Source organism: Pan paniscus, chromosome 14 (genome assembly GCF_029289425.2).
Source record: "Pan paniscus chromosome 14, NHGRI_mPanPan1-v2.0_pri, whole genome shotgun sequence".
Lineage (NCBI taxonomy): Eukaryota > Metazoa > Chordata > Mammalia > Primates > Hominidae > Pan > Pan paniscus.
In genome coordinates, this window is record NC_073263.2 from 48,463,549 (window position 1) to 48,491,139 (window position 27,591).

Below are 27,591 nucleotides of genomic sequence, written 5' to 3' on the forward strand. Positions count from 1 at the left end.
CCAAACATTCAACTACCATACAATTGAGTATCAGCAATAGTATTTTTGAGCATTCGCTGTAGAAAAAAATCACTCAGCAATGGAACAACGTATTGAAACATACAACCAGTTGGATCAGTCTTGATGGAATTATGCCAGTAAAGCCAATCCCAAAATGTTACATATTGTATAATTCCATTTATATAACATTCTTTAAATGATAAAATTACAGCAATGGAGGAAAGATTAGTGGTGGGAAAAAGTGGGGGTTAGGTGGGTGTGGTTTTAAAAGAGCAATACAATGGATCCCTCTGGTGATGGAACTGTTCTGTGTCTTGACCAAGGTGGTGGCTCTGTGAGCCTACATGTGTGATAAAATTGTGTAGAACTTGATACACATACATATACCCAATTGAGTCCAAAGAAAACTGTGAAAATCTGAGTAAGACTAGTAGTGTTAATTTCAATATCCTGGTTATGATATTGTATGTATTGTAGTTGTTGCAAGATCTTACCATTGATGAAAGCTGGGTACAGGGTACACAAAACTTCTTTGTATTATTTTCACAATTGCATGCAAATCTACACTTATAGGTTTAATTTAAAAGACTTAGAGTTATATGAAACCATTGGGAAAAAGTGAAAGCATTAACAGACATTTAGTAAGCACTTACTATATGTCTCTGTGTTAACCATTGCCTCTGTCCTAAGGATCTTTTCACTTTGGTGATATAATCATGGAACTGTCAAAGAATTTTATAAAATAATATAGTGCTTCTAGGTAATGTCCTCTGACCAACTTGGCCAATTTGGACAATTGGAAGGAATAAATATTCCTTCGTTGTCCTCAGTTAATATAAAAATGACAAATACTGGCTCAAATAATCTTTTGACATTTTATTGATGGCATAACTCACTGAGCACCAGGGGAAAATAAGATGGAGAATACTTCAATCTAATTAAAAAATTGACATCCTTAACAAAAAGTAGAAGAAAAATCCTTTTATAGTGCAGTATTCCACCCCTCATATTTTCAACCTGTGACTGTACCAAACCACATCTTATGATAGAGGGTGAAGGGCATATCTGAGAGACAGAAGCAGGCTTCACTGTCACCTTTGCTAGGAAATGGAACTGCTGGTTCTGGGAGGTCACTTGACCTTTTAAGCAACTTGATACATACACATTAAGATTTATGGAGATCCTAACAGCAACAACAACATGTAGTTCTGTCTTCAGAAGTAGCATTTGATGAACACTTCATTTTGGATTGCTGAAAAATGCCTTTAGAGTTTACATTTTTTCTTCTATTAGATGCTAATGAAATGTCCTAAACAAACTTCTGAAATGATCATTTCAATCTGATGATTAATAGAAGCATTCCTTTGTGCCAATATGTTATTCTCTGTTCAAAGAACTATGCTATTATTAACTACATCTAACACAATTTAGAGTCAACATTTGCTGAAAACAAATATAATTGTCATGTACTTCGTGCTGCTTCACACTTTGCATAATAGTTGTCAAGATGGCAACATATTTCTCCTGAGAACAAACTTGCTCTGCACTTCATTTTCCTAGTGATTTTATCTTGAGAGATTTCTAAGGGTGGTTATCATGTGACTGTGGTAGCAACAGGTATTGATGTTAAGGGCTTGGGCTTAGCTGTCAGCCTCCACCATTGTATGTCATGCATTGGATAACTTAAGGAGTATTTTATTGCTTTTCTTAAAAAATGAGCTGTGAAAATTAGTTTGAGAGTTGATATGCACAGGTACAGTGCTTTCGAGGCTGTGTGTGCCCTCTCCACACAGTCTCATTTTTCATATCCAGCAAAATCAAGAATGATGACATTGTTGGCATCCACGGACCATGTTATATCCAGAAATCCCAAATCGCTTTCTTATCTGACCTTGTACAAAGCAGAATTTGGCACTGTTATGGTGCTTCTTTTGGACTGTCATGTCTCTAATCACTTTTTCTTATTTATACTTTGTTGTTTTTGTTGGGTTCTCTTTTTTATGTGTATTACTAAAGGTCAATGCTCCCTGGGTCCTTTATCTCCCACCACTTAAAACCTAGGGAATGGAATTTCTAGGATGGGACATATCTTGATGATTTTATTTGGATAATGAGGATGTGGGATGTTGAGGGTTAAATGAGGAATGCAGCTCAAAGTGCTGCTGATGTTTATAACTCAGACATTTTTGCCTCTCGCAAAAGGTTGAATCCTAAGGTTGAATCCTGGGATGGATTGGCTTTGAGCCAGGTTCTAGCAATTCATGCACCTTTCTTATTCCTTTTCACTCTTTTCCCTGGGGTTAGGCTATTAAACATGGTGGCACTTATTTTTTCCTGGCTTGATGCCTGGGGTTTTTTTCTGGAAGAAAAATGATCTCTTTGTCCAGTCGTTTCTTGCTTTTAGGTCAGGGACTTTGACAACCGGCACCCAGGAGCCGTTTTGACTGCCAACTAATCAAAAAAGTCAGTGCTGGGGAAGGGGGCTGCCCCCTATCCCTGCTCCCTCTCTGTGTCCCACTTTGAATTGAGTGTCTGCTAGGTGTTGAAAGACATTATGGAAATATACGGCCTGACAAAGGAAGTAGATGGCCAGGAAGTAAATTTGGGAATGTTCAGTTATTTGGTTAATCAAATGAGCAACAGAACATCAAAAGCCCCAAGCAGGTGAAAGCACCTATGAATCAGAGCTGGGGAAGTTAAATTGCTTCTGTTTCTCTGAAGAAGAAGAATGAAAGGAGCTCAAAATCCCATCTCTTGTAGTGCAGAGCCAAGAACTAAAGCAATACTGCACAGAACAAATGAGACAGAAAAGGCATGGAACAAAAAGACACAGATTGTAAGTTCATGGTTTGCAGAAAAAAGATAAGGGGAAGAGAAACCAGAATAAATTGCAACTTGTCAAAGAGAAAGAGCAAACCAAGAAAGGAATTCATATTTAGAAAGTTTCCAGGGAAAAGAGCTGCTGAGAAGCAACATTTACAAATGAGAAGATGGATGAGACTATGGGGGTTAGATATCAAATTAATTTGTAAGTCAGGAAAGCATAAGGACTTATAAAATATGTATTGATAGAGTACAAAAGGACTCCCTTGGAAGCATCTGGCACTTAATTATTAGATCAAAATGACGTAAATCCAAGGATGCTGAAAAAATGAAGGAAACACAATCTTTGAGTTCAAATTGACAAAAATCATTTTTTAACTAGCCTGTATGCACAGGCAATTTCAGAACAATGGGGAACAGCAGGTAAAAAGTGTTACAGGAAGAAAAGCAGCCTTGAGGACATATCACTTATATATTTAAATAAGGTTAACAGGCCAAACCTTCAAATGATAGAAAAAAGTTCAGCACTGATGAGCTGATCAGGACAAACTAAGTTATGAATATAGCATCTTCATAATGTGCAAAGAAAATCTCGTATATTTTATCTTCATGGAATTATAAAATCTTTTGTTCAAATAGTGACTCTGAGTAGGAACAGCTAAATTGAACATGATAATGTTTAGTCTTATTCATCAAATTAGTATATATTTTCCTGGCCTTGTCCAGACTCTGAAAAGTAGACAATGAACTGAGTGCAAGCACATGATAAGAGTGTCTAACTCTCTTGTGGGAAGAAGTAGTTGTCACATTGATGAATTTCAGGTCTGTTCTTAGTAATTTCATTAATAATCTGGACAAAATAGAGTATGAGTTTTGGACAGACCTGAACTTTTAGTGCAAGCATGGGCCCTGGCTAAGCTTGGGGAAGTTATATAATGTCTCTGAGTCAGTCTCTTCATTATAAAGTAGAGATAACGATAGCTACCTGATAACACAGGCCGCCATGAAATGTTACAAATATAACAGAAGAACGTCAGTAAAATGCCTAATACAATGGGCACTCCATGTGCACGCACACTTCCTCTTCTAGCTGTTCTTCTGGGCTTGGCCTGCCTTGCTGGGTGTGTCACTTTGTCTTTCTGTGTATTATTACTTCTCTTTATACAGGCTGTCATGTCTTTGTCCATTGTCATCCCCAGCTGCTTCTCTGCTCCACCTACACTGCCTAGAATATTAGTACAGTTCACTGCTCTTATATATGCATTTTTGCATATTCTTCAGGGTTAGTTTTATAACTGCCTGTCATTGAGCACCTCTGAACTGCATTAAGGAGTTGAGATTTGATATTAAGGCAGTGGTTCTCAACCCTGGCTGCACATCAGAATCAGCTGGGAGCTTTACAAAAATCCTGAAGCCCAGGCTGTACTCCAGACCAATTATATGAGACTCTCAGGGTGTCAGCCCCAGGCGTCAGGATTCTTTTACAACTCTCTGGGTGATTTCAACATACAGTTAAGGTTGAGACTTACTGTTCTAGTATGTTAGTGAGGTACTCTATGTGGATGCCATCTGCAAAATTAATGTGAATGCCTTTCATTTCATTATTGATTTGATTATGGGTCAAGATAGTATCTGGGTTTGTGCCAACCCTAGTTGGGAAATCGTGGGCCCAAACCCTGCCCCCAAACATTGATTCTGCTCCACTCTTATCCCCCTACCATGCTAACATAAAAGGAAAATCACTTTTATAATGCAAAAAATAAGAGAGAATCTAGTATCATTTCTTCATTTTAGAGCTGAGGAAACTGAAGCACAAAGAGGAGGAGCAACCTACCTCAAAGCCCAAGTTGTTGTTGGAGCCAATATGCAAATGCAAGTTTTTTTATTTGGCATCCAGGGAGAAATTGTACATTGTCTAGGCGTGTTTTGATTTGTAACAGAGTAAGCGCTGTCTTTTATAATTTAAAACTTTGTAGATTGATAATTACAGAGGTTTGCATTCAATGGTAGGTTGTATGTATAGATGTTTAATGGACATATTAATAAATGAAAGAATCCAGAATTAAGTCACTGAATTAATTTCAACAGCAACAAAAGATGTGAGTGAGTTTTCCACTGTCTTTCCAAAGACAATGGAATTAAATTCCAATGGAATTAAAACAGATGAAGTTGGGCCCTGGGACCTGGTATTAGTAGCAGAAGAGAGGACTTTGGCTTGCCATTTTTGCTTCTGAAAATAAGAAAGACCACTCAGCTTATCTACATTTTTTTGCAGGGAGTACCACTCAAAACTCAAACTCTCTGTCAAAGAAAAATTGCAGTAGATAGTGTTAAACAGGCAAAGAAGACTTTATTCAAGACTGCAATCAGAGAGAGAGATGGAACTCAACTCAGCTGAAACAAAATGCAGGCAAGTTTTTAAGCACTAGCCTGAGCTAGTGACAACATAGCACAGCATTATTTGTGTGGAGGTTGGTCTATGCGATTAGGCCATCTGTATTTGCTGATTGGTGCTAATGGAAATTAGGGTGCTACTCTCCCATAGAGCCTGGGAGATAGGGGTGCTGTCTTCCTTAATGATTGCATTTCAAAGGAATGGCTCCCAGATTTTTGAGAAAGAAGTTACTCTGTTGTAAAACCAGCAAGAGTTTGGGAGAAGATTTATTTCTCAGGCAGACAGAGAAAGAAAATACAGTTACAAACTTTTTAAAGTAAATGTAGGAGCAGGCAGTCGGGGGCCTGCAGTCAGGGGGAAAAAAAAACTGTCTAAAGTTTACTCAAGCTGAGAGGAAATGTTTAGGCTGTTTGGTCACCCCAGCGAGCCATCCTTTCTGATTATCTCCAGGGATGTGCTAAGTCCTGGTGGGTGAAAAGAGCCCGGTGCTCAGATCAACAGTCCGGCCACAGCATTGGCTAAAGCATCAGAAACTTTCTAACACAGAACTCATCACTGGGCCTGGAGATTCTGAGCCCTTTGCTACACATTAAAATCCTCTGGGGAAGGTTTAAATATTGTCACATTGTCACTGCCTGGGCCCCAGCTCTTGAGAGTATGACTGTAGTTGATCTGGGTTGGCTCAGATACCAGATTGTTTTAAAGCTCTCCAAGCAATTACAGCTTGTAGTCAGGGTTGAAAACCAAAGGAGATGAAACCTCTCATTTAACCTGTGAGAGAGCACTGGGACCAGACAGGAGGGGCTGTTTGCCCACAGCCTTGTCATTCGTTACACACATACACAGGACCAGTGCTCAGATCTCTACTTCTAGATCAGTGCTTGCCACTTACATTTTCTTTGCATTTACTACATGTAGATTTGCAGTGAATACCAAAGTTTATTACATTTAATTTTCCTTTAATTTGTGTCAGATTAATAGTTTCAGAATAAAACCTTGGAGCACCTTTTAGTGGTAGGGGGTGTGAGAGGCAGGTTATAAGGTATCTGTGAGTAAGGTGCTTGCTTTCTGTGCCTCAGTTTCTCATTTTAAAACTGAGACTATATGTATATATACTGTGTGTGTATATATATACACTGTATATATATACACACACTGTCTATATATACACACACTGTATATATATACACACTGTCTATATATACACACACTATATATATACACACTATATATACACACACTGTATATATATACACACTGTCTATATATACACACACTATATATACACACACTATATATACACACTGTCTATATATACACACACTGTATACATATACACACTCTATATATACACACACTGTATATATATATACACACTGTCTATATATACACACACTGTATATATATACATACTGTCTATATATACACACACTGTATATATATACACACTGTCTATATATACACACACTGTATATATATACACACTGTCTATATATATATACAGTGTGTATATATATATATATATAAAATATAAAAGACTGCCTTCTAGCATCCAGTTTTGCTAATGAGAAGTCTGATGCTATTTTGATTACAAAATTTTTGTTGTTACAATTCTTCTATTGTTGAAAGTAATTTAATATATATATATATATATAATATCACTATTTGATTTACAATTTGATGTACAATTTTCAGAGCAGAAATCTTGTTTGTTACTCAGCTCCCGGTCATGCTTCTGTCCCTGGGGTAGCAGAAAGGGCCTGAAAACAGTTTCAGCAGGTCTCCACCTGCACGGTCTAGTTGTTTCTAGAGACAATATTGAGCAGTGGGGAAGGGACAAAAGCAAGGATGTCTTCTTTCCTCAGGGATTTGTAGATATTCCTTGGAGAGAAGAGGATGCCTGGCTTTGTATGCAGTCTATTCTGGATAGTAATCTTTTTCTTTTTGGAGACATTGCTTCCCAGTTGTCTTATTGATTGATTGATTGATTGAGTTGGAGTTTTGCTCTTGTTGCCCAGGCTGGAGTGCAATGGCACAATCTCAGCTCACTACAACCTCCACCTCCCGGCTTAAAGTGACCTCCTGCCTCCCAAGTAGCTGGGATTACATGCATGCACCACTACGCCTGGCTAATTTTTGTGTTTTTAGTAGAGACAGGGTTTCGCCATGTTGGTCAGGCTGGTCTTGAACTCCTGACCTCAGGTGACCCACCCACCTTGGCCTCCCAAAGTGCTGGGATTACAGGCGTGAGCCACCGCGCCCCATCCCCAGTTGTCTTTTGTCTTTATCTTTTTACATCATTTTCTTTGATAGAAGATTTAAATTTTCGATGAGGCTAAATCCTCTTCCTCTGCTGTGTCCAGGCTCTGTGCCTCATGCTGGAAGGCTGTTCTTGCCTCAGTGCTATTGAGTCTTTTATATTTTCTTCTACAACTTTTATTTAAAAAAAAGTTCAGCTCTTTTACTCATAATACATCTGAGATTTATTTGTATTCATGGTGTCAGGCAGCACTCTAACTTAATACTTTCCAAATGGATAACGATAACCAGTATTCACTATAGTATTTATGCAATCATGTCTCCCTTTATTTAAATATCACTTTTATCATAAACTAAATTTGCATTTGTATATGGTTTATTTTTCTTTTCCATATGCTGCTCCATTTATGTCAGCTTTTCTGGCACCAGTATGACATTATTTTCCTTAGATAAATTCATAAGATATTTTGATATTTAGTAATATAACTTCCCTTTCTTCACACCACATGCAGGATTCTTTAAAAAATTTCTTATCCTTTCTTGCCATTTTTCCATGTGGATTTTAGAATCAGCTTAACAAGTTCCTTAAATAATCCAGCTGTAATGTTTATTGAGGATTGCTTTGAATTTATAGTTTTAAGTGGAGATATTTTATAATTTGAAATACTGAAGCTCCTTGTCTAGGATCATGGCATATTTTCCCATTTAATTAGTTTGTTAAAGTCCTTATATACTTCACAATTTTTTCATTAAGTTATTACAATTTTTTATATGTATTTGATTATTTGAAGATTTTGCTTGTCTTCTAGCATCCAATTTTGCGAATGAGAAGTCTGATGCTATTTTGATTACAAAACTTTTGTTGTTATAATTCTTTATTGTTGAAAGTAATTTCCTTTTATTATTTTTGATCACTCCTTCTGCATAAATGGGTACAAACGAGGGGTGATCTAATGTCCTAATGCATTCTCTAAATGCATTTCCTGAATTAAAATTGTGATGATTGATCCAGATGCCTTTCTTCTCACCTTATTGCTTTTCTTCAGACTTATCACATAATTCTTTAAAGCTGGACATACATATGACAGTTTGAGGGTCTTTTCCAGGTCTATAATTCATATACTGGCAACTGTGCACTAATGATTTGCCACAAAGAAGATAGATTGATCTCACAGTTCCTGGCGTATCATGGATGAATAGCACATATTTTTTTAATGGAAGATTGAATGAGGTTGATAATCTCTTTTAAATTAATTAATTAATCAATGAATTATTTTTAAGAGACAGGGTCTCACTCTGTTGCCCAGGCTGGAGTGTAGTGATGTGATCATAGCTCACTGCAGCCTGGGCTCAAGCAGTTCTCCTGCTTCAGCCTCCCAAGGATAATATCTTTATAATTCAACAGGAGAAGGAATACTTTTGCCTCTCAGCTTATTTCTAAAATTCCCATTACTTTACATACAATTTTATTTTACATATAGTCATAGACATATGTGAAGGAAGGAACTTTAGTAATTATCTATAACACTGTAGGCAATCTGGGACTCATTTCACTGTACTTTTCACTGTTAGGGAAACACACCCACAGAGCTTCAGTGAAACTATCTAATGGCACTAGTCCTTGTACCCAGGCATTGTGATTTTCAGTTCTGAGATTCATTCTACTCACTGCTTAAGAATATTACATGCCTAGCTTTTCTGGATGCATGGGTTGGGACATTCACATAGGAAAAGAGGGATTCTCCCATTTCCTCTTTGCACTCTTATATTTAGCCTCATAATATTTAACTCATAATTGCCTGGGGATTGGACCATAAATTCAGGTCATTCACCTTAGTTGTGTTAACCCCCAACACAGCCTTAAAATATATTGTAGCTAATATTTATTTATTATAAAATATTTTGAAAATCATTTTCATTGAAATATATTATTTTGTTATTTTCATAAAGTTATGAGAAATGTAGACTCTGAGATCAAGGTGACCTCATATTTCACATAGGCAGGTATCCTGATCAGTAATATTATACACAGACCTTCCAAAAATATGTCACCAGCAATTTTCTCAGTTTCTTAGATAGATTAGTTTAAAGGACTTATTTAGGACACTAACTCTTTGCTCTTTCTAGTTTCTAAAATGCTATGAAGGAAAGAGAAGAAAACTAACATGTACTGACCACTTACCATGTGCCAGACATTATACTAGTGCTCTTGTATATATACTTTTGCCCTATTTTACAAAAAATACTGTTTTCATTTCATTTTAATGCAAACAGATTGTAAGGCATGTGAGCCCCCACATGAAGTCTGTTGCTCTTAGAATATTTCCAACTAGATTCTTCTATTTTCTATTCCCCACATCTCTCACTGCCCTTGGTGAGTGTACCTAAGCAGTGTTTATTAAAGTGTGTATTTTAAAAAAGGGAATAAATTTGGCATGTATCACTATAGGCTTATGCATAATTAATTCTGAATAAGCTGAAAATGGAGCTTAAAATGGATGAAACTTTTAACATTTGGAATATTAGCTAAAATGGGTATTTAAAAAATTATGGCTTTTCATGAAGCCATACAAGCCTCAGAGTATAGAGTCATAGAAAGAAATGGACTTAGGAATCAGACAGGGTTTTTATTTCCAGCTATCCTCATAGGTGTGGGACTTGAGTTAACCTTTACAGCATTGGTTTTCTCATTTTGAAAAGGAAAATAATATGTCATAGAGTTTTTATGAGAATTAAAGAAAATAAGGTATGTAAATATATAATACACATGGTTTGTCCTATTTTGACACTTTGAAAATGATCATTATTAAATGTTCTGCGGCACATCTTGAATTTTTGTACTTGAGGCTATTGTCTTGAGATCAAAATATTAAAATTTTTGCTTGGGTAGTAGTTCTGCTCTAAAGTTAAATTATATGTTTCCTCTTTTACTGATTTAGAGCATCTTTTAACATTTCCTAGAGGCATGTTCCAGAGCTTGGCATTATAGTTAGATTTTTTTTCTCTGACAGATATATCTTATTCTAAAAAATAATCTGGAATTGTATCCTTGTCTATACAACTCAATTTCACTCATTTTAAAACAAAAAATCTTCCCTTTCACTCTGCAAATACAGCACATTTAACAGAAAATAGAGGCAATTAGGTAAGCACTCCTTCACTTTTCCAGCACCAGTTTCGCCAGCCCATCTTTTTCTGTTCTCACAGGGTGTACTTTCTTCTCTTTACAATGGGGGTTTATTCCTGCTGTTCAGACCAGCCTCTCCGCAACTCCTCCCTTCTTCTTCATGGATTTATTATTGCAGTGGTATCTGCTTCCTCTTCCATCACCAATTTCTATCTCTCTATTTGATCCTTCCTCAGTAATATTTGCCTCAGTAATATTTGTATTAATATTTTGACTACACATCTTCCTCCTGCAACTGCTTGCTTTCACCTCAAACTCCTCTGTAGAGTTGACTCTTCTTTTTCTGCTTGTCTTCTTCCACAAGTCAGCCCAATGAGGCATTTCCTTCCAGCTCTCCCTGAAACTGGCTATTGTGAAGGACACCAGTTATCTCAGCATGCCAAACCCTGTGGGTAATTCTATGTCCTCATCCAACCTGGTGTCTCAGCAGCATTGACATTGTGGGCCATGACCTGCTTTTCAAAGCACTTTCTAACTACCTGTCCTTTTGTGACTCAACATTTTTCTATTTTCCTTCCAGTTTATTGGCTTCTCTCTCATTCTTTTTTACTAGTTTCTCTTTCTATACCGAACTGCTAAATTTTTGAATACTTCAGACATTTTTTCCCCCTATGACTCATATCTAGTGTCCAGACAATCACTTGCAGCTAGCCTCTCTTTTTCTCTTAAAATCTCCTCTCTTCCCATTTCTCATTTCTCTTTCCTCTCCTTAAGCTAATGAGCTTTTTTTGAGTACCTTCTATTTCTTCCTGGGCTCTGGGCTAGGCACTGGAGTTACCAAGGTGAATAATACACATTCCTTGTCTTCAAGCAATGTGTAGTCTACTAGCAGTCTATATTCTTTCTAGAAAGTATTATGAAGAATTAGAGTTGCTGTGATTAGGCTATTGGTCGTGACAGAAGGGGTACAAAGGACAGAGTGGGTGCGGATGGGAATCATGGAGAATTTCCTCTCTGATATTGGAATGGCTCACACCATTCTTATTCCAAACCCATAACTTGCATGGAAGAAAATAAATTGAAGATCACACCTAAATTTTTAAAATGTGATCTTTCAGGTGCCAAAAAAAAAATGCAACTGTTTCAAACCACCTGAGTTTTAAAACATGAATAATAAGCCAAAAATGTTATAAATGAAATATTATAAATTCCCTTAATTTCTTTAATTTAATTTTTATTTTTATCAAAGTGGCACATATCCATAATTTTAAAGTCAGATGGTTCTAAAAGGTCAATAGTGAAAAACACAGAACTGTGTTTTTCCTATTTATCCATTCCTTTTTCCTAAAGATAACCACTTTCAACTAGTTTAGCTACTTTTTTGGGTGTTTATCGCCATGTTGTAAAATAACTGATGTTTTTACATTGATTTTTTTTCCTATTTAAATATCCTATGTGCTGGATAAAGAGAGAATCCTCTTACTTGCTCCTCCAATCCACACATATATTCTTCCCTAATTCTCCCAGGGATAACTTTTAGTTTTATCTTACTCAGATTTTATATTATCATGACTCTGACATTTCTTCACAACTAAGACCTGTAGTATACTATTATTGCATTTCCTTTCTTGTATATTTTCCTTGATTTTAATAATTACATTTTAGTTTATTATCTAATACAAATTGTGGCTGACTGCCATGGTTACTACTTGAAATGGTGACTACAGCAGTTACTACTGTTACTGCTTGAGACCATCATTATAGCAGTTTCTACTGTTACCACTTGAGATTGTCATTACCACTGAAGGAAGGGATGAATGTAGAAATGAAAACTTAAGACAAAAGAAACTATTTTAAGGAAAGGCAACATGGGGAGAAGAAGAGAGCTACCTGCTTCTAGTGAGCAAAGGCAGCCCTTTGTATTTATTGGGTAACAAGAGCAGGGGGAGGAGGTAACGATTGGTTCACTGCTTAATTGATCAAAGGTTCATATTGTTACTAACAGGCTTCAATTATGCCTAATCATAAGAAACACTTGTGCCTGGGTCTTGACTGCCCTCAGCAGTCCTTCTGGGTGGCATACGCAGTTTGTCAGTTTGCCAACATTCTGCATTTATGACAAACAGTTTGCTACTTACATAGCCTCCAGTGGTATACTGAGTTGATCACAACCCTCACTCTTTCAGCCTCCAACAACAAATTCACCCCAGGACTCTGCTAGAAATATAATTCCCCACTTTGTGTGTTCAAAGACACTATATATTCCTATAAATTTAATTTTCTTGCTGACTTCATCCTTGGAGTTCTCTACATCTGCTGGAATCAGGACCAGGCCATCTCTAGGCAGTTGCACAGCTTTTGTCCTGGTATGTCCCTGCACCATCATCCTGGGGTAGCCTTGGTCTCTCTTCTTTGTATTAATGTCCCTGGTTTCTGCATCTCATGTTGTTTTCTTTCTTTATATCCCTGTTAAGGCAGAACACACCCATCAGTAGTTTCTTGAGGGAGGATGCAGGAATAAGTTGTCTGAGACCTTTGCTTTTTTCAACCCCTACAATGAATAATTTTCCTTTGTAGGGAAAATTAGATTGGGATTACTTTTTCTCGAGAATATTTAAATCATTGTCCCATCGTCTCCTAGCTTTCAAGATTGCAGTGAGTCATTCTGATTCCTCTTTGGCTAGGACCTACTTTTAAAGAATGAACTCTGGGGAATCTTCTTTCTTCCTTTACTCTGGAATTTCACTGGGAAGGTCCTTCTCTGGGTTTTCTCTTGTCTCTTGTGCTGGGCATTCAGTAGGCTTTTCAATCTGAAAACTTTTATATTTCAGTTCTGGAATTTTTTCCTGAATCATTTATTTGATTTATATGTTTATTAATTTTCTTTGTTTTCTGTTTTTGGAATTCCTATTATTTACATGTTTGTCCCTTGGCTAATTCCCTAATTTTCTTACTGCTTCTCTTTTGTTGTATTTCCAAGCTCTCCTTTTGAGCTACTTTCTGAATAATTTCTGCAACTTTACTTTCTACCTTCTCTGTAAGGCTTTTTTTTTCGCCTTTCTGCTATTGCATTTTTAAATTCCAAAATCTCTCTTTTGTCCCAGAATGTTCCATATTTGTAATATCATTTTTTCATGGTTGTTTTATCTTCTTTCATCTGACTGAAAAATACGGATTTTTGATTTGTTTTCTTTTCTCTGCAATGTCTATGTTTCTTACCATTTCTTTTCCCTGATAGATTCGACCATTTTCTGTTTTGTTTTCTCTTTGGTTGATTGTATTTCCTTGTGGAAGATTTTCAGTGACCTGTCTGGTAGGTACAAGTCTGGCTGACTCTGTTCTGGGATCTGAGTTGGGAAAGGGATGGGAGTATCATCATTCCATGAGTAGATTTTTCACTTAATCTAGCATTGTTCAGTTTGGCAGCCCTGCTCCTATGCCCAGTGCCCCCTAGAACCCCTCAATTCACGCTATTCAGAGAGAACATTTTCTAACTTTTGTTGAGATTGGACAGGGTATCTAACGTCTTTTTAAACAGATTTTTAACCAATCACCTCTGCCTTCACCCTCCTTTAAGAGGTACCAGGTAACTTTAATTTCTGAACACTTCTGGAATTTGAGGTATGCACTGGCTAGCTTTTGGGCCTCCCTCCCCAGCCAGTCTCGGTTTTCGATTTTTCAGGTTTGCTAAATCATTTACCACTTATCCATCTGATTTCTAGCTTCTCAAATTGTGTTGCTGTTGTTTCCTCTCTTGTTCTGTTTGTCCTTGAGGATTTATGCCTTTAAAAATGCTATACTTTTATTTTAGAGGAGTTTAGAGAAGGAAATCAGGTTAAAATGTGTTTAATCTTCCTTTTTAAACCTGAAGCCCATCAATTTAATCAATTAAGGGAGACTTAAAAGAGGGGCAGAAATGACACACCAAATAGAGCAGTGAAAGTAAAACTGAGACAGAAAGGAGGAAGCAGTCACCAAGAGGACATACAAAAGTGGGGAGAAGGAATGAGACCTAGACTGAGGAAGGGCACAGCAGAGACGTTCATGTCTAAAACATTGACTTGATGCATTCATTTCTTTATTCATATATTCTCTCATGCAATGGAAGTTTCTCTTGAGCCATTGTGTTAGGAACTCTGATAGATGTTGCAGATACCAAATATATGAGTGGAAGGTAAATCAGCAATTGTTACTAATTCCTAACAGTTACTGAGCCCCTAAAGGGCTTATAGTCTGCTATCTTCAGATTATTTCAACTCAAAAATATTTATTCAGAAACTAGTGAGAGTCAGGCATTCTTCTATGTGATAAAATACTATTAATTTTATTCTGTAACAGCCTCTAATGTGTTGATTTATTGATTACTCACTTCTCACATCTCTTTTGGTGTTCATTATTGTTAAAACCAAAACAGATTCCAACAATAATGTCTGTGGAATCCATTCAAAGGTGAATATGTAGTGTTATGCATTTGTATTCTTATGCTAATATGCTTGTATCTATAGTGTGACCATAAAGTAATAAAGAGATTTCTTGTGTTACTTACAGACCTCTATCTCTTAACTTAACTTAAGTAACTTAACAGTTACTTACAGAATATTTGAATATTTTCAAGAGCAACTAGGTAGACCTCATGAAAAGACTTTTACATACTGAAGTATTCATAGGGCTAAATCACTGGAGATTTAGAACAACTTATGGTTACAAAATTAGGTAACAAAATAGATTAAATGTATTGAATGTCTACCATGTGTCAGACACTCTTCTAAGTGTTGTACCTGTATTAACTCATTTATTCTTCAAAGTAAAGGAGATTCTATCTTTATCCCCATTTTAGAGCTAAGAAAACTGAGATAGAAGATTAAAAGACAATTGGAGAAGACATTTGTAGAGTACCTATACAATTTCCTCTATTGGAATTGATCCATCTGTTTTGACTGTTGACCTCATGGATGGTCACTGAATGAGCATCTGAAAGACCTCCTTAAGAAAAGATCCCAGAAAACTGCAATGGTATCCAGGGAGGCTGGCAGGCTTGCTAGGTTTTTGTTTACTCATTTGTTTGTTTGCTTTAGGGTTAGATTCATATTGATGACTGAGTAGCTTGATAAGCATAGGAGGACTAAAAAATTATGAACCTTTGAAATGTTTAGAACATTTAAAGAATAATTTAGTGTGTCAGAGATTCTCAGCCCATTATTCAAAACAACTTATCAGCAGATTTTAAGGGGAAGGAACTGTTTGCATTGCTATTATACAAAGAGTCCTTTAAATAATTGTTGCTGGTGCTCAAAATATCTGTTTAAACTCAGTTTATATATTACTACCATATTCTACTATCATTTTCTCATAAAGCTTATTAGTGATCATGATTACAAATGAAGATGTAGTCCCTACTCCTACGGATTTGGGCTTTATTTGCTTGTATTATCACTATTTATAGTAATCAATGGTCATGCAGGCTACTAGCTGGTGATAGTCCATTCAAGCAGCTAAGAAAATCACAATGGCAAATGCATTGCTTTCTGGTTAAATGAGGCGGTACAAATGAGTCATTAGTTATAGCCTCCTAGATAACATATGGTTCCAAGGCATCTCTGTTTAACCTCCAGTTTCAAAAGATTATTCAGAATTTCTTCCCTTCCTCGGTGGCTACTCTGTAGAATAAAAACTAGCCTGAGTTTGAAACACAAATCCATAGCTTATGTGGTGCATAAAAATGTGTTAGAAGGTTTATTAATCAGGGGGTTTCTGCACTGGTGGGTAATGTTTTTTGCATACTCTTAGAAATCTGTCATTCTCTTATACACTAATCTCTGTGTGTATTTAAAGTGGTCATCTTAGGCTTGCTAAGGTTAAGATCACTTACACTGGTATTTTCATCTGTAAACACCAATAGTAAACTATCCCTATTTGCGAGTCAGTGTTTAAGTAGCCTAATAATTAGACCGTAATAAAAAGGATCTAGGATTTTGTATATGCCATTGCATCTAAACTCTATCACCTTTCTTACATAAACCAGGTCAGTTTGTATATCTCCCATTTTTTTTAAAACTAACTTTGTGACCTCAAACAAGTTTCCTAGCCATTCAAGGCTTCATTTTTATCATGTGTTAAATGGAGATGATAACATATCTGTCTTATAGGATTATGTGAGAATTAAAGAAAGTAGAATTAAGGCAAATAAAACATTATTGGGCCGTAGGAATCACTTGATAAACATTACTTCTGTATTACTCCCAATTTAAAAAGTGACAATTTACTTTCAACTGACATGTTTATTTTGTACATGAAAATACACAAAAATAGTCCCTTCTTTAATATTCGCCTTGAAGTGCATTCTGGATGTTTATTCTGTGCTTTCATGCCAGTTCTCTGTGGTAAGAGGCAGAGATGATTCAACCTGAATAAAACAGCCTTGAGGGTTTGTGGAATCCAGTATTAATGATTCAAGCTCCTATCATTACACAGTTGCAGAGATAGCAAAAGTTGTCATTACGTGAAAACCTTCCTCTGTTGAACTGAAATCTTATGAGTCCAGTTTCTTGCATCTTCCTGAATACAACACAAGCAACCACCCCCATCCATTGTAAAAATATCTGTGTAGAAGAGCCTTGTGGAATGTCAGGTACTGTAAGCATCTGGAAATTCAAATGCAGATAGAGTAGAAATCAATTGCAAAATGAAATCTCCTATCTTAGTGGAAGGAGTTTAGAGTTTATGAAATTAATAAAAGTGGTTAGTCAAATGAAAAGTCACTGATAGTTGAAAATATAGTAGACTTAGGCTATTTGATAATTGAAGAGAAATGAAGCAATGGATTAAAATAATCATTTGAATACAAAAGGATTAAAAGACCCTTGAGAAAACTGAAGGAGCTCTCAATTTTTTTCATGAAGCATGTCTCTTTATTATCAACTTGCAAGAGTCAAGTATAAATTAATTAGTACTTTTGTTTGAAAAAAATCACGCTCAGATACTTGATTTAGTTCTCAGAATTAGTGCACAGTTACAGTTACAATAAAATAAGTGGGTTAAATATGAGATAATAAAGGAATTTCTATAATTTGAGTTCCTTTTTTTCAGTATTTAGTTCCAAGCAAATCTTATTAATGTCTTTTCAATGGATTCACATTTAACAAAGACCTTTGTGAAATATCTGCCATCTTTTAGGTAAAGCAGACATCCAACACAAGCTTCTAACATATTTCTTGGAGCCTATCTGCATAGTCAGAAATTATGCACCCCAAAATTCTTCCACACGGTTTATTTAAACAATTGCTGAGAGTGAAAAGAAAATTCATTTTGTTCTTGTGCTTCTGGATTCTTAAGTACCATCTTCCTGTACTTTCAATTTAAATTACCCTCAGATAGTTTTTCACCCCTGCCTTAACATGCCAATTAATATTCTGGCTATTACTATGTCACTCGCCTCAGAAGAAAGTTTCTGTCAAGCCCAAATTAAGTTACTGAAGATATGAAATTAAAACAAAACAAAATCATGGCTAAAAAAATATAAACCTTAACAAATAGTAAATTCCTGCTGAGGGCAGAAATAAAATGTACTCTATTTGAGATCAAAATTTACTATTACTTTGCAAGAATGTCAATTCCCAGTTCAGCTCTAGTCAAGTGTATGAAATACATCGTTTCCGAATTTCAATGTTAATTCCTCTAGCACATACTGACGAAAGGGGAAAAAAATAACTATTATCATAAAGTTTCTGTTTAGGTGATTCCGTAGAAAGTTGATGATGATCACAGCTATGTTGCTTTTTGGAAGCTTGGAAATGTTTGTGCATGGAATGCAATTGGTAATTAATCAAGGAAGTGATATCTCATTAGGTTTCTAAAACTCACTGTTCTACTTGTATGCTCAATGCAATCCTGTCTTTTTCCTTCCAGAACCTGACTCCAAAAACCTCTCTAACCACTCTGTCTTTCCCAGTTTCTGCTATAGCCACCACTTTTCTTCCTTCTTTTCTTCCTAGGTTCTCTCTCTTAGTCATTTCATCCACTCCCATAATTTTAACTCACACATCTAGGCAGATGGCTCTTAGATTTGTATTTATAGCACCATCTTACCTTCCAAGCTCAATCTCACATTTCTAACTATCTGCTAGACATTTGCACCTAAATGTACCACCAAACTCAAAATGTCTAAAATTTAACTCATTTTCTTACTTCCACCTCCTCCTAATTTTCGTTTTTGTAGATGGTAACCACATTCCTCCAACTGTACACTCTGAAAACTTACAAAGTATACTTGGACCTTCTCTTCCCTTTCTTTACATTCCCATTGTCACCAAATCCCATCAATCCGATCTTTAAATCGACTCAATTCCACAAACCCATCTATTGGACACCTCTTAGAGCCACAGTTCTATGCTAGAAAATAAGGGGTAAATAAACTTATCAACAACAAGACATAAATCCTGTGCTCAGGGACCTTGCAATCTAGCAGCTGAAATAAGATTTGGACCCAAACTATTCTCAGAGCAACCAGATTAATTTTCCTCTCATACCTACAATAATAGCTTTGGTTAGTTGATTAGTTTACTGTGTACCAACTGCTATTCTAAACACATTTCATCCATTATTTCACTACTCCCCACAATTCTATAAAGTAGATATTAATGTTATTCCCCTTACAGATGAGAAAGCTGAGGCACAGAGAGATTTAAATATTTTTTCCCAAGGACACAGAGTTTATAAATGAAAGATCCAAGGACTGAAACCTGGAGTCTGGTCCGGAGACCAATCTCTGAACTCCTGCTCCCTGGTGCCTGCCCCCGCACCTCTTCACCCTGTCCTTCCCCAGCCACAGATGACAGGGAAGGTCCCTGACCCCAAAAAGCTATACTGTTGGCTGGACAGTTACTTATTATTTATGTGACTTGGTTTGAATAGATGAACTGGACCTTGTTGAGGTTTTTCTCTTGAGAATTTAAAATAGAAAACAGCAACTACTGCCATTTACACCGATGCTTGAGATATTGGACTTCTGTTTTCTAATTCTGATATACTTGACATGCTTTTGAACTGAAAACTTAAATTGAGATTAAAATAACTGTTGGTTCACACCATTTAATGTAAAATGATTTGTGGATGCTTTTAAATAACCTTTAAATATAATTTAAATATTTATGTCAATATCGGTTTTTCCTTCCAAACTCTTTACCTTTTTTTTTTTTTGTAGTTTTGTTTTGTTTATTTGTTTTCTGTAAAACTTTCTACCTTCTTAATATCCTTTTTGTTATTCCCCTTTTGTTTTCCCTCTGGTAGCTTGTCAACTTTAGATTTTTAGTTTTAGCTAGTATCTAAAATTTAATATTTGAGGTGTCTGCTTTGACACATCTGTGTTATTCTCTTACCAATCCAGATTTACTAGTCCAGAATAGAACCCTTCCTGGGTTACTCAGTTACCCTCACTATTTATTTGATTTTACCTTTCTTTTATTTTTTTATGTTTCTGCAAACTTTTACCAATTACTTATGCCACAATTGAAGCACTTTACATTTATCTAGATTATTTGGGCTAATTCCAATTTCTTTTATATGCTTTTAAATACAATTTTCTATTTGTTCAAAATTTCACTATTTTGTACTCTTTTTGAAGATTCTTGAAAGAGAATATTAGCCACTTTCAATAATTATGAATTTAAAATTAATTTTCAATAAAGTTTAATTCAAAAATCCAATTTAAATTTAATCAAAATATAATTTGAAATTAAAAATTTAAATTACAAGTATCTGAATATTTGAATCAATATCATATGAATATAATTATCTGAATAGCTGAATTAATGTTTTAAGTTAAATGTTAAATTAATGTTAAACAGTATCTGAAAGGAATTAGAATTATCTCAAATAATCCTGTATTAAAATTTATTATATTTCATTCAGTCTTTAAAAACCAGGAAACTCTGCAATATATGATAATATGGATGAACCTTGAGGACATTATGCTAAGTGAAATAAGCCAGGCATAGAAAGCCAAATACTGCATATTTCCACCTACCTGAGGCATAGAAAAGTGCTCAAAATTTACGGAACCAAAGAATGAAATGGTGGTTTCCAGGGGCTGTGGAAAGGCGAAATGGGAGTTTATCAATTAAGGGGCATAAAGTTTCAGTTAGGCAAGATGAATAAGCTCTAGAAATCTGCTATACAACTTTGTATCTATAGTCAAGAATCAGGTATTATAGACTTAAAAACTTAACTGTTCTTGTCACAATAAAATAAAACTGAAAATTGAATGAAATAATGTATTTTTGATTCTTACTAATGAAATATACTTTTCTAAATACTTCATTATTGGTAATAAAAATGGAACATTTTTGCTCAAGCTATTGAAACATTCTTGTTAAATTTCTTAAACAGTTCTGATAATAGTTATAATTGGCAATTTGATAAATTCAGAAAATTGACTTTTTTCTGAAATCTGATAAAATAGCCACCCAATAAAACAGCTTTCTGAAAATGTATTTTGGATTTAAATTGGCCTACATACTAAAATCTAAAGGTTAAGTCTCAGTCTCATTTCCCTTATCACTTTGGTGGCATTTATCATAGTTGATTATTTTACTTCTTAAAACACAGTTACATGTTTTCTGGGATACCACGAACTTACCTGGTTTCTCTTACATCCTGATTTCCTTCTCTGGCTTTGCATCTTCTTGACACCCTAGATGTTGGAGTCTTTTCTCCTCTCCTTAAACAGATTTTTCTTTGGGATCTCAAATAGTCCCATAAATATCCCCTCATGCTGTTCTCTCCTGAGCTGATTCAGGGTCATGCTCATGGCCCTGACTGGTAGATCCAATTGTTTTCACTTAGTTTCATAATAGGCATTTCAAATTGAACATGCTGAGAAAAGAACAATTAATTCTGCCATCCCGCTCTTGTCCAAGTCATACCAACTCTCATCTGCAGCCCCACTACAGCCACCCAACAGGTCCCTATTCCTACTCTTGCCCTTCTCAGGTCGATTCTCCACAACACAGGCAGAGAATCTTTTCAAAGCAGGCCTCAGGTTCAGTACTACTCAATATCTTTGCATCTGTGCTTTTGCATTTCTCAACAGTGTGTACGTTACCTGGCCCCTGCCTATCTCTTTATTCCTGTCCCCTTTCTTTACCATGCTCTTCACTGGGTTTCAGCCACACAGCAGTGTTTCTATTGTTTCTTGAACATGCCAAGCTCATTTGCATCTTCGAGCCATTCTACTTGATCTCCCCTCTGCCCGTAACACTGTTCTCACTAAAACTCTTTTTCACATTATTTCAGTTTTTACTCAGATGTCATGTCCTTGAGGAGGACTCCCCGATCATCACATATATAATAGGACTCACTCTATGCTGTCACTTTGTATGCCTTGAACCTGTTTTATTTTCTTTGTGAATCATTAATCACTACGTGACATTATCATTTATATTTACTTGTTATTACCTGTCTCTCCCACCAGCTTATGAAGGCAGAGACTTCTCATTGACTTACTCATTGGTTTCCTAACATAGCACCTGGCACATAGAAGATGCTCAATATACATTTATTGAATGAACATATGTGGAAAGTAAATTTCCTCTTTCTTGACACTCAGACTTCACTGAAAATGGCAAATCTCAAGCTAATGTATCTGTCATTCTTATAGGCATCTAGTCAGTGTGCTTACGGTTCTCACAATCTTACAACTTTTTTTTTTTTAACATCATGTACGTAGTTTTTTGTACGGCTGTGGGTAAAAGCCACAGGCAAACTCCATGTTGCATACAGCAAGCTGCATGAGACTAATCTCTCTACTACAAAGACCATTTTTGATTCCTTGGAGAAGCACTTCTCATTGGGCTAGATCATCTTAGTTATTACAGAAAAAGAGTAAAAACATGAAGAAGCAAACTAGAAGAGTCATTCTAGATACTAAAATCTAGAATTAAGGAAGAAGGTTGTGGTAGGAGTTGAAAACAACCAATCCAACTGAAATCAACAGAATAATAATATTCAGTGGAATTAGCATAGTTCCAAGATATGTTAAAGAGGGACTTATTTTGTGTTCTGATTCATAATGATGAGCATTAAGTAAAATGCAATGTGGTTTTTGTTGTGTGGCCTTTGGATAACGCATGACTGATGGTGTCAATGTTCTGATAGAATTTATTCTTGCCCTCTGAGCACATGCCAGATCTTACATTCTGTCACGAGCTCATTTATTGTGCAATAGAATCTTCATCTTCAAAACTCTAGAGAGATTAAGATGCCTCACAGGTCAGAAAATTGTTGAACAGAACTGTTGATGTAATGTTTGAAGGATGGCCTGGGTACTAGAATGATGTCTTAACATATCATATTCAAACCTGACTATTTATTTTGTCAGTCAGTTTTCTTTGGCTGGGGGAAAAAAAAACTAGCAACAGAAGAACCAATTTCCCCATGTGTGCATGCACGCTCACACGCCTGCAGATTGGTGTGGGTGTATGAAAGGGCATGCGGTTACAATAATAGGCACCAGGGAAAGCAAAGATAAATTGAAAATTAAAAACTTCTATTTAAGATAACAGATTTTGCCTATTTTCATACATTTGTGTTATCTGTTTATTCCTGGAAGCATGCTTTTCCTATTATCCTTCTAGTGCTTGCCTTCTAGTCCTTACTGATAACAACAATGATGGTGCCTTGCATGTGTTCAACACATTAGCGTTTTTGGAGCTTTTACACAATATTTTTTTTCTACCAAATAACTTGATGTTCTGTTTTTCCTGATTTCAAGTCAGAAGGCTGATATACAGGGGATTCAGAATTGAGATACTGCTTTGGCCCACCAAATTGATGGGATTACAGGCATGAGCCACTGTGCTCAGCCTTCTTTTACTAATTTGTAGAAGAATAAAGAATTTTACATAACTTTCCTATTTATCCTATGCAAATTGAGCACACTTCCATTCCAGAGAGTTTATAATCAAAGTGATAACAGTAGCGCTGTTAAATATATTTATTAGAGAACAAAAAAGAAATGAGGGGGCAGGTAAGCTTTTTAACAGGCTGGACAAACAGCAGGAATCTCCCTGGTCAGGTGTGCGTGGTTGCTATTTTTTTTTTTTTTTTTTTTTTTTTTTGAGACCGATTCTCACTCTGTCTCCCATGCTGGAGTGCAGTGGTGCCATCTCAGCTTACTGCAACCTCTGCCTCCCAGGTTCAAGTGATTCTCCTGCCACTGCCTCCTGAGTAGCTGGGACTACAGGTGCACACCATCATGCCCAGCTAATTTTTGTATTTTTAGTAGAGATGGGTTTCACCATGTTGGCCAGGCTGGTCTCAAACTCCTGACTTCAAATGATCTGCCTGCCTTGGCCTGAAAAGGTAGTTGCTTTTTTGATATTTCTGCTTTCCTTGTCTGTGGCTAATGCATTTTTCCTTCAGTCCTCTACCCTCTCTAGTTGGAGGAGGTCAAGATAATTTTTAAATGACTAAGAGCAGCCCTGAAAAGATTAATAATTGTGTGAAGATGCGGAATAGCAGTGCAAACCATTTAGCAGTGTTGACAGAAGCAAAGGATGTAGGATTTTGTTCCCGTTATGGTTTTGAGGCTTTTGAGGCTCAGTTAATTATTTTTTCCATTCACTGCCAGAGCTCTGTCTTCCTTTGGAGAGGGAGAGTGTGGTATTATAATGCAGTGGGCATAGGTTTTGGAATCAGACTGGCCGTGACTTGAGTATGTATTTAAATCATCTACACACTGCATCACTTGGAGCAAGTCATTTAACACTGAATCTCAGTTTCCTCATCTGTAAATTGAAAGCATAAAAGCTATGTTTAAATGTTGTTGTGAGAATCAGAAATAGTGCAAGCACAGTGCCTTGTACTATTTCTGATTCTTATAATAACATTTAAAAGTAGCCTAAATGTTAAATGCCTGTCACAAAGGCTGTCCTTCATAAATACTATTTTACTGCTTCCTTGAATTCTTTTCTATTAACATTTACTATCAACTTACTCTCACTCCATCTGCCACCCCTGCACAGGGCTCTGCTATCCCAGGGTCAGTGCTGATTGGCCCCTTGGTGAAAGAGGCAGTGATTGTGTTTTGCTGTGGTGAGAGACATACAGGAAACCACTTACCTGACTAAAATTAAAATCACATCTACCAAGATCTTAGCTTTGAAAGCAGAGACTTTCAAATGGTTAGAGAGCGGGTATGATGGCTAGACCAGGCAACTCTGATCCTTTCCTTCTGAATTTTATCTTTTGGTGGGTGACATTTTCTTCCCAATGTTGTTTTAATGCTTTCCTTCAAGGGTGTACTAAGGAAACTTTATGGTCTCTAACCTGAGGACATAAACCTTTCCCTTGATTTTCCCTAGAAGATGTGAGGTAGGTGGTAATTCTTAAAAAATATAAAAAAGAGAAAGAAGCCCGGTGCAGTGGCTCATGCCTGTAATCCCAGCACTTTAGAAGGCCAAGACAGGTGGATCACCTGAGGTCAGGAGTATGAGACCAGCCTGGCCAACATAGTGAAACCCTGTCTCTACTAAAAATACAAAAAATTAGCAGGGCGTGGTGGTGGGCACCTGTAATCCTAGCTACCGGAGAGGCTGAGGCAGGAGAATCCCTTGAACCCAGAGGCAGAGGTTGCAGTGAACCAAGATCATGCCATTGCACTCCAGCCTGGGCAACAAGAGCGAAACTCAGTCTGAAAAAAAGAAAGAAGGAAAAAGCAAGAAACTCTCTATCCTGTTTCCAACTGTTCAGTAGCTTCCATTTGCAACGCCAAGGGATTAAGACACAGAATGGGGCTTATTATAAAGAGAGCAAGAGTGCTGGTTGATGTGCTCCCCAGGACCTCCACATTAAGTCAAAATCTGGCCTTGGAGTCCTAAAACACAATAGGCCCCTTGTGGCAGAAACATATATGAGTCTTTAGGCCTTTCAATGCCCATCAGATGGCATTGAAGATAGAGTACCCACATTCATTATTCTGAAACTCACGTATGAGATTTCAAAAACCTTTCACTGGAGACTACCATTTTTGGCCAAGATTTAACAATAGGGACCAGATTTACCACCCTGCCTGAAACAACTAAAAACTCAGACAAAAATAGATGAAACAACAGTTTTCAAGACGTTAGGCATCAGGAAATGAATGAGATCTCTGATCACATAAACAGAATGTGATCACCAAGGGATGGGAGACAAGCAAAGTGCCTTGTATTCTTGCTTCAAATACTGCCTTGAAAGTTTTAGTCCATGGTGCAAGCAGGAGGAACCCAGGAAGATTCCCTGAGTTGAGCAGCCCGGACTAAGAGTTATAGAATAAGGCAGCTAGCATTTCAGGGCAGAGGGTAACGGAGAAAGGGTTTGTGCACAGGGAACCTCAGAAATCTACAGAGAGTCCTCCTTGAATATTCAGCAAAGAACCGAGCAGTGCTTGCATATGAGGAAAGAATTCAAGGCTGGGGAAAGAACAGCCAAAAAGAGTGCCCTGGAGCTCACACAAGTCCAGGAATTATCCCCATTCCCATCAGCCATACTAGAAAAACAAATAATGTATGGACATTGGCTAGGGTAAAAACAATAGGCTTATCTCAGCAGGGTGGAATAATCAGCCCTAGACTAAACATTGCTTTTTCTCACCTAGCAAATAATAAAATAATACCTCAAAGGATCAAACTATTTCCAAGTAAGTTAAGAGCTGCATCTCACAACAAAGTTTAAGAATATTTATAAGAAATATATTTAACCTAAAAGGTAAAATTCACAATATCTGGAATCCAGTAAAAGATTACAAAGCATAAAAAACTAACCTTATTTCATTAGTAATTGAGACATGAAACAAACAAAAGCATCATACCTCTGAGATTATTTTGCTTTCTCCCTTTTCAGTCAGCTAGTCTGCTTGTTAAAATAACTTTGTCTGAGAATGTAAGCTGGTTTTATCTTTGCTTGCTTTATATGTCTTCTATACTTAACAAATAAAATTAATCAGGCAATTGAAAAAATTTGTTTTCATATTTACAAAGAGATCTGTTTGACCTCAATATAATCACTTTTTTTTTTTTTTTTTTTTTTTTACAGACAGAAATAAATGAAAGTGTTTGAAGTTTTTATCTAACTTTGCTTTTTCTTTAAGTCTTCCTTAGGACTTTAAGACAAGAACAATCAAGCCAAACAAAAATAATGTGCATCAGTAGTAAAGATAGAACTCTTGTAGTTCTCCTCTAAAACACTACACTCACTACCCCATTGTTCTATAAGACTGTTAATTTTCATAAGAATGATCAATTGCCATTTGTTAGTTAAAACAGTTGAAATAAAGCCTGAAGTTTGGACCTGAAACACAGTCTCAAGCTTTCAGGGAAATTCACTGGGAAGTTCTCAGTGTTTAGATCAGAGGTTTCAAAATTCAAACGACCTTAGAGTGTCTGTGTAATTACTGCTTTTTTATTTCTCATTCACTACTTATTTCATTCTCCATGTGAATTCCCTTTTTAAGTCTGTTTCGTACTTCGCCTCTTGGACACAGTGATGCCAATTGCCAGGAAACTCCCTGCCTTCTACATTCTTTTTAATTCTTTTCAAAAGAGCAAACTATTTCTCTTCACTTTGATTCTGGAAACTCTCCTCTGGTTGCATGTCTTTCTGATTGATTCCTAACAACCCAGTCAAATCTTGGCTGGTGGTTAAGTTTATAAACAGAAATTGAGAAGACTTACCAAATGTAAGTGAGCTGACTGATCCAGATCTTACTCTGGCCATGTGAAAATTAAGTAGCCTCAGGAAAAGAGCAGTCCTTTATTTGTCTTTGATTACCTAGCACTATGATTGATATATCACATATATATTCAAAAGGGTTAGTGAGTTTCTGGAAAAAATATCAATATAAGAGCAAGCAAAAAATCTCCTCTTATAGAAACTACCTATGATGACTAAAAACAAATGCATACAGGGGAAAAACTTGTATTAGTGCTGAAACTAGAGAATACTGCCAACCACA

At 36.3% G+C, this 27,591-nt stretch overlaps 1 long non-coding RNA gene across 1 annotated transcript in view; it reads left to right on the forward strand.

Annotated features, from left to right (window-relative positions):
* The window catches only part of LOC106635429 (uncharacterized), a 319,562-nt gene that overhangs the window by 121,976 nt on the left and 169,995 nt on the right, over nucleotides 1–27,591 (forward strand). The gene's annotated exons all lie outside the window — the stretch shown is intronic.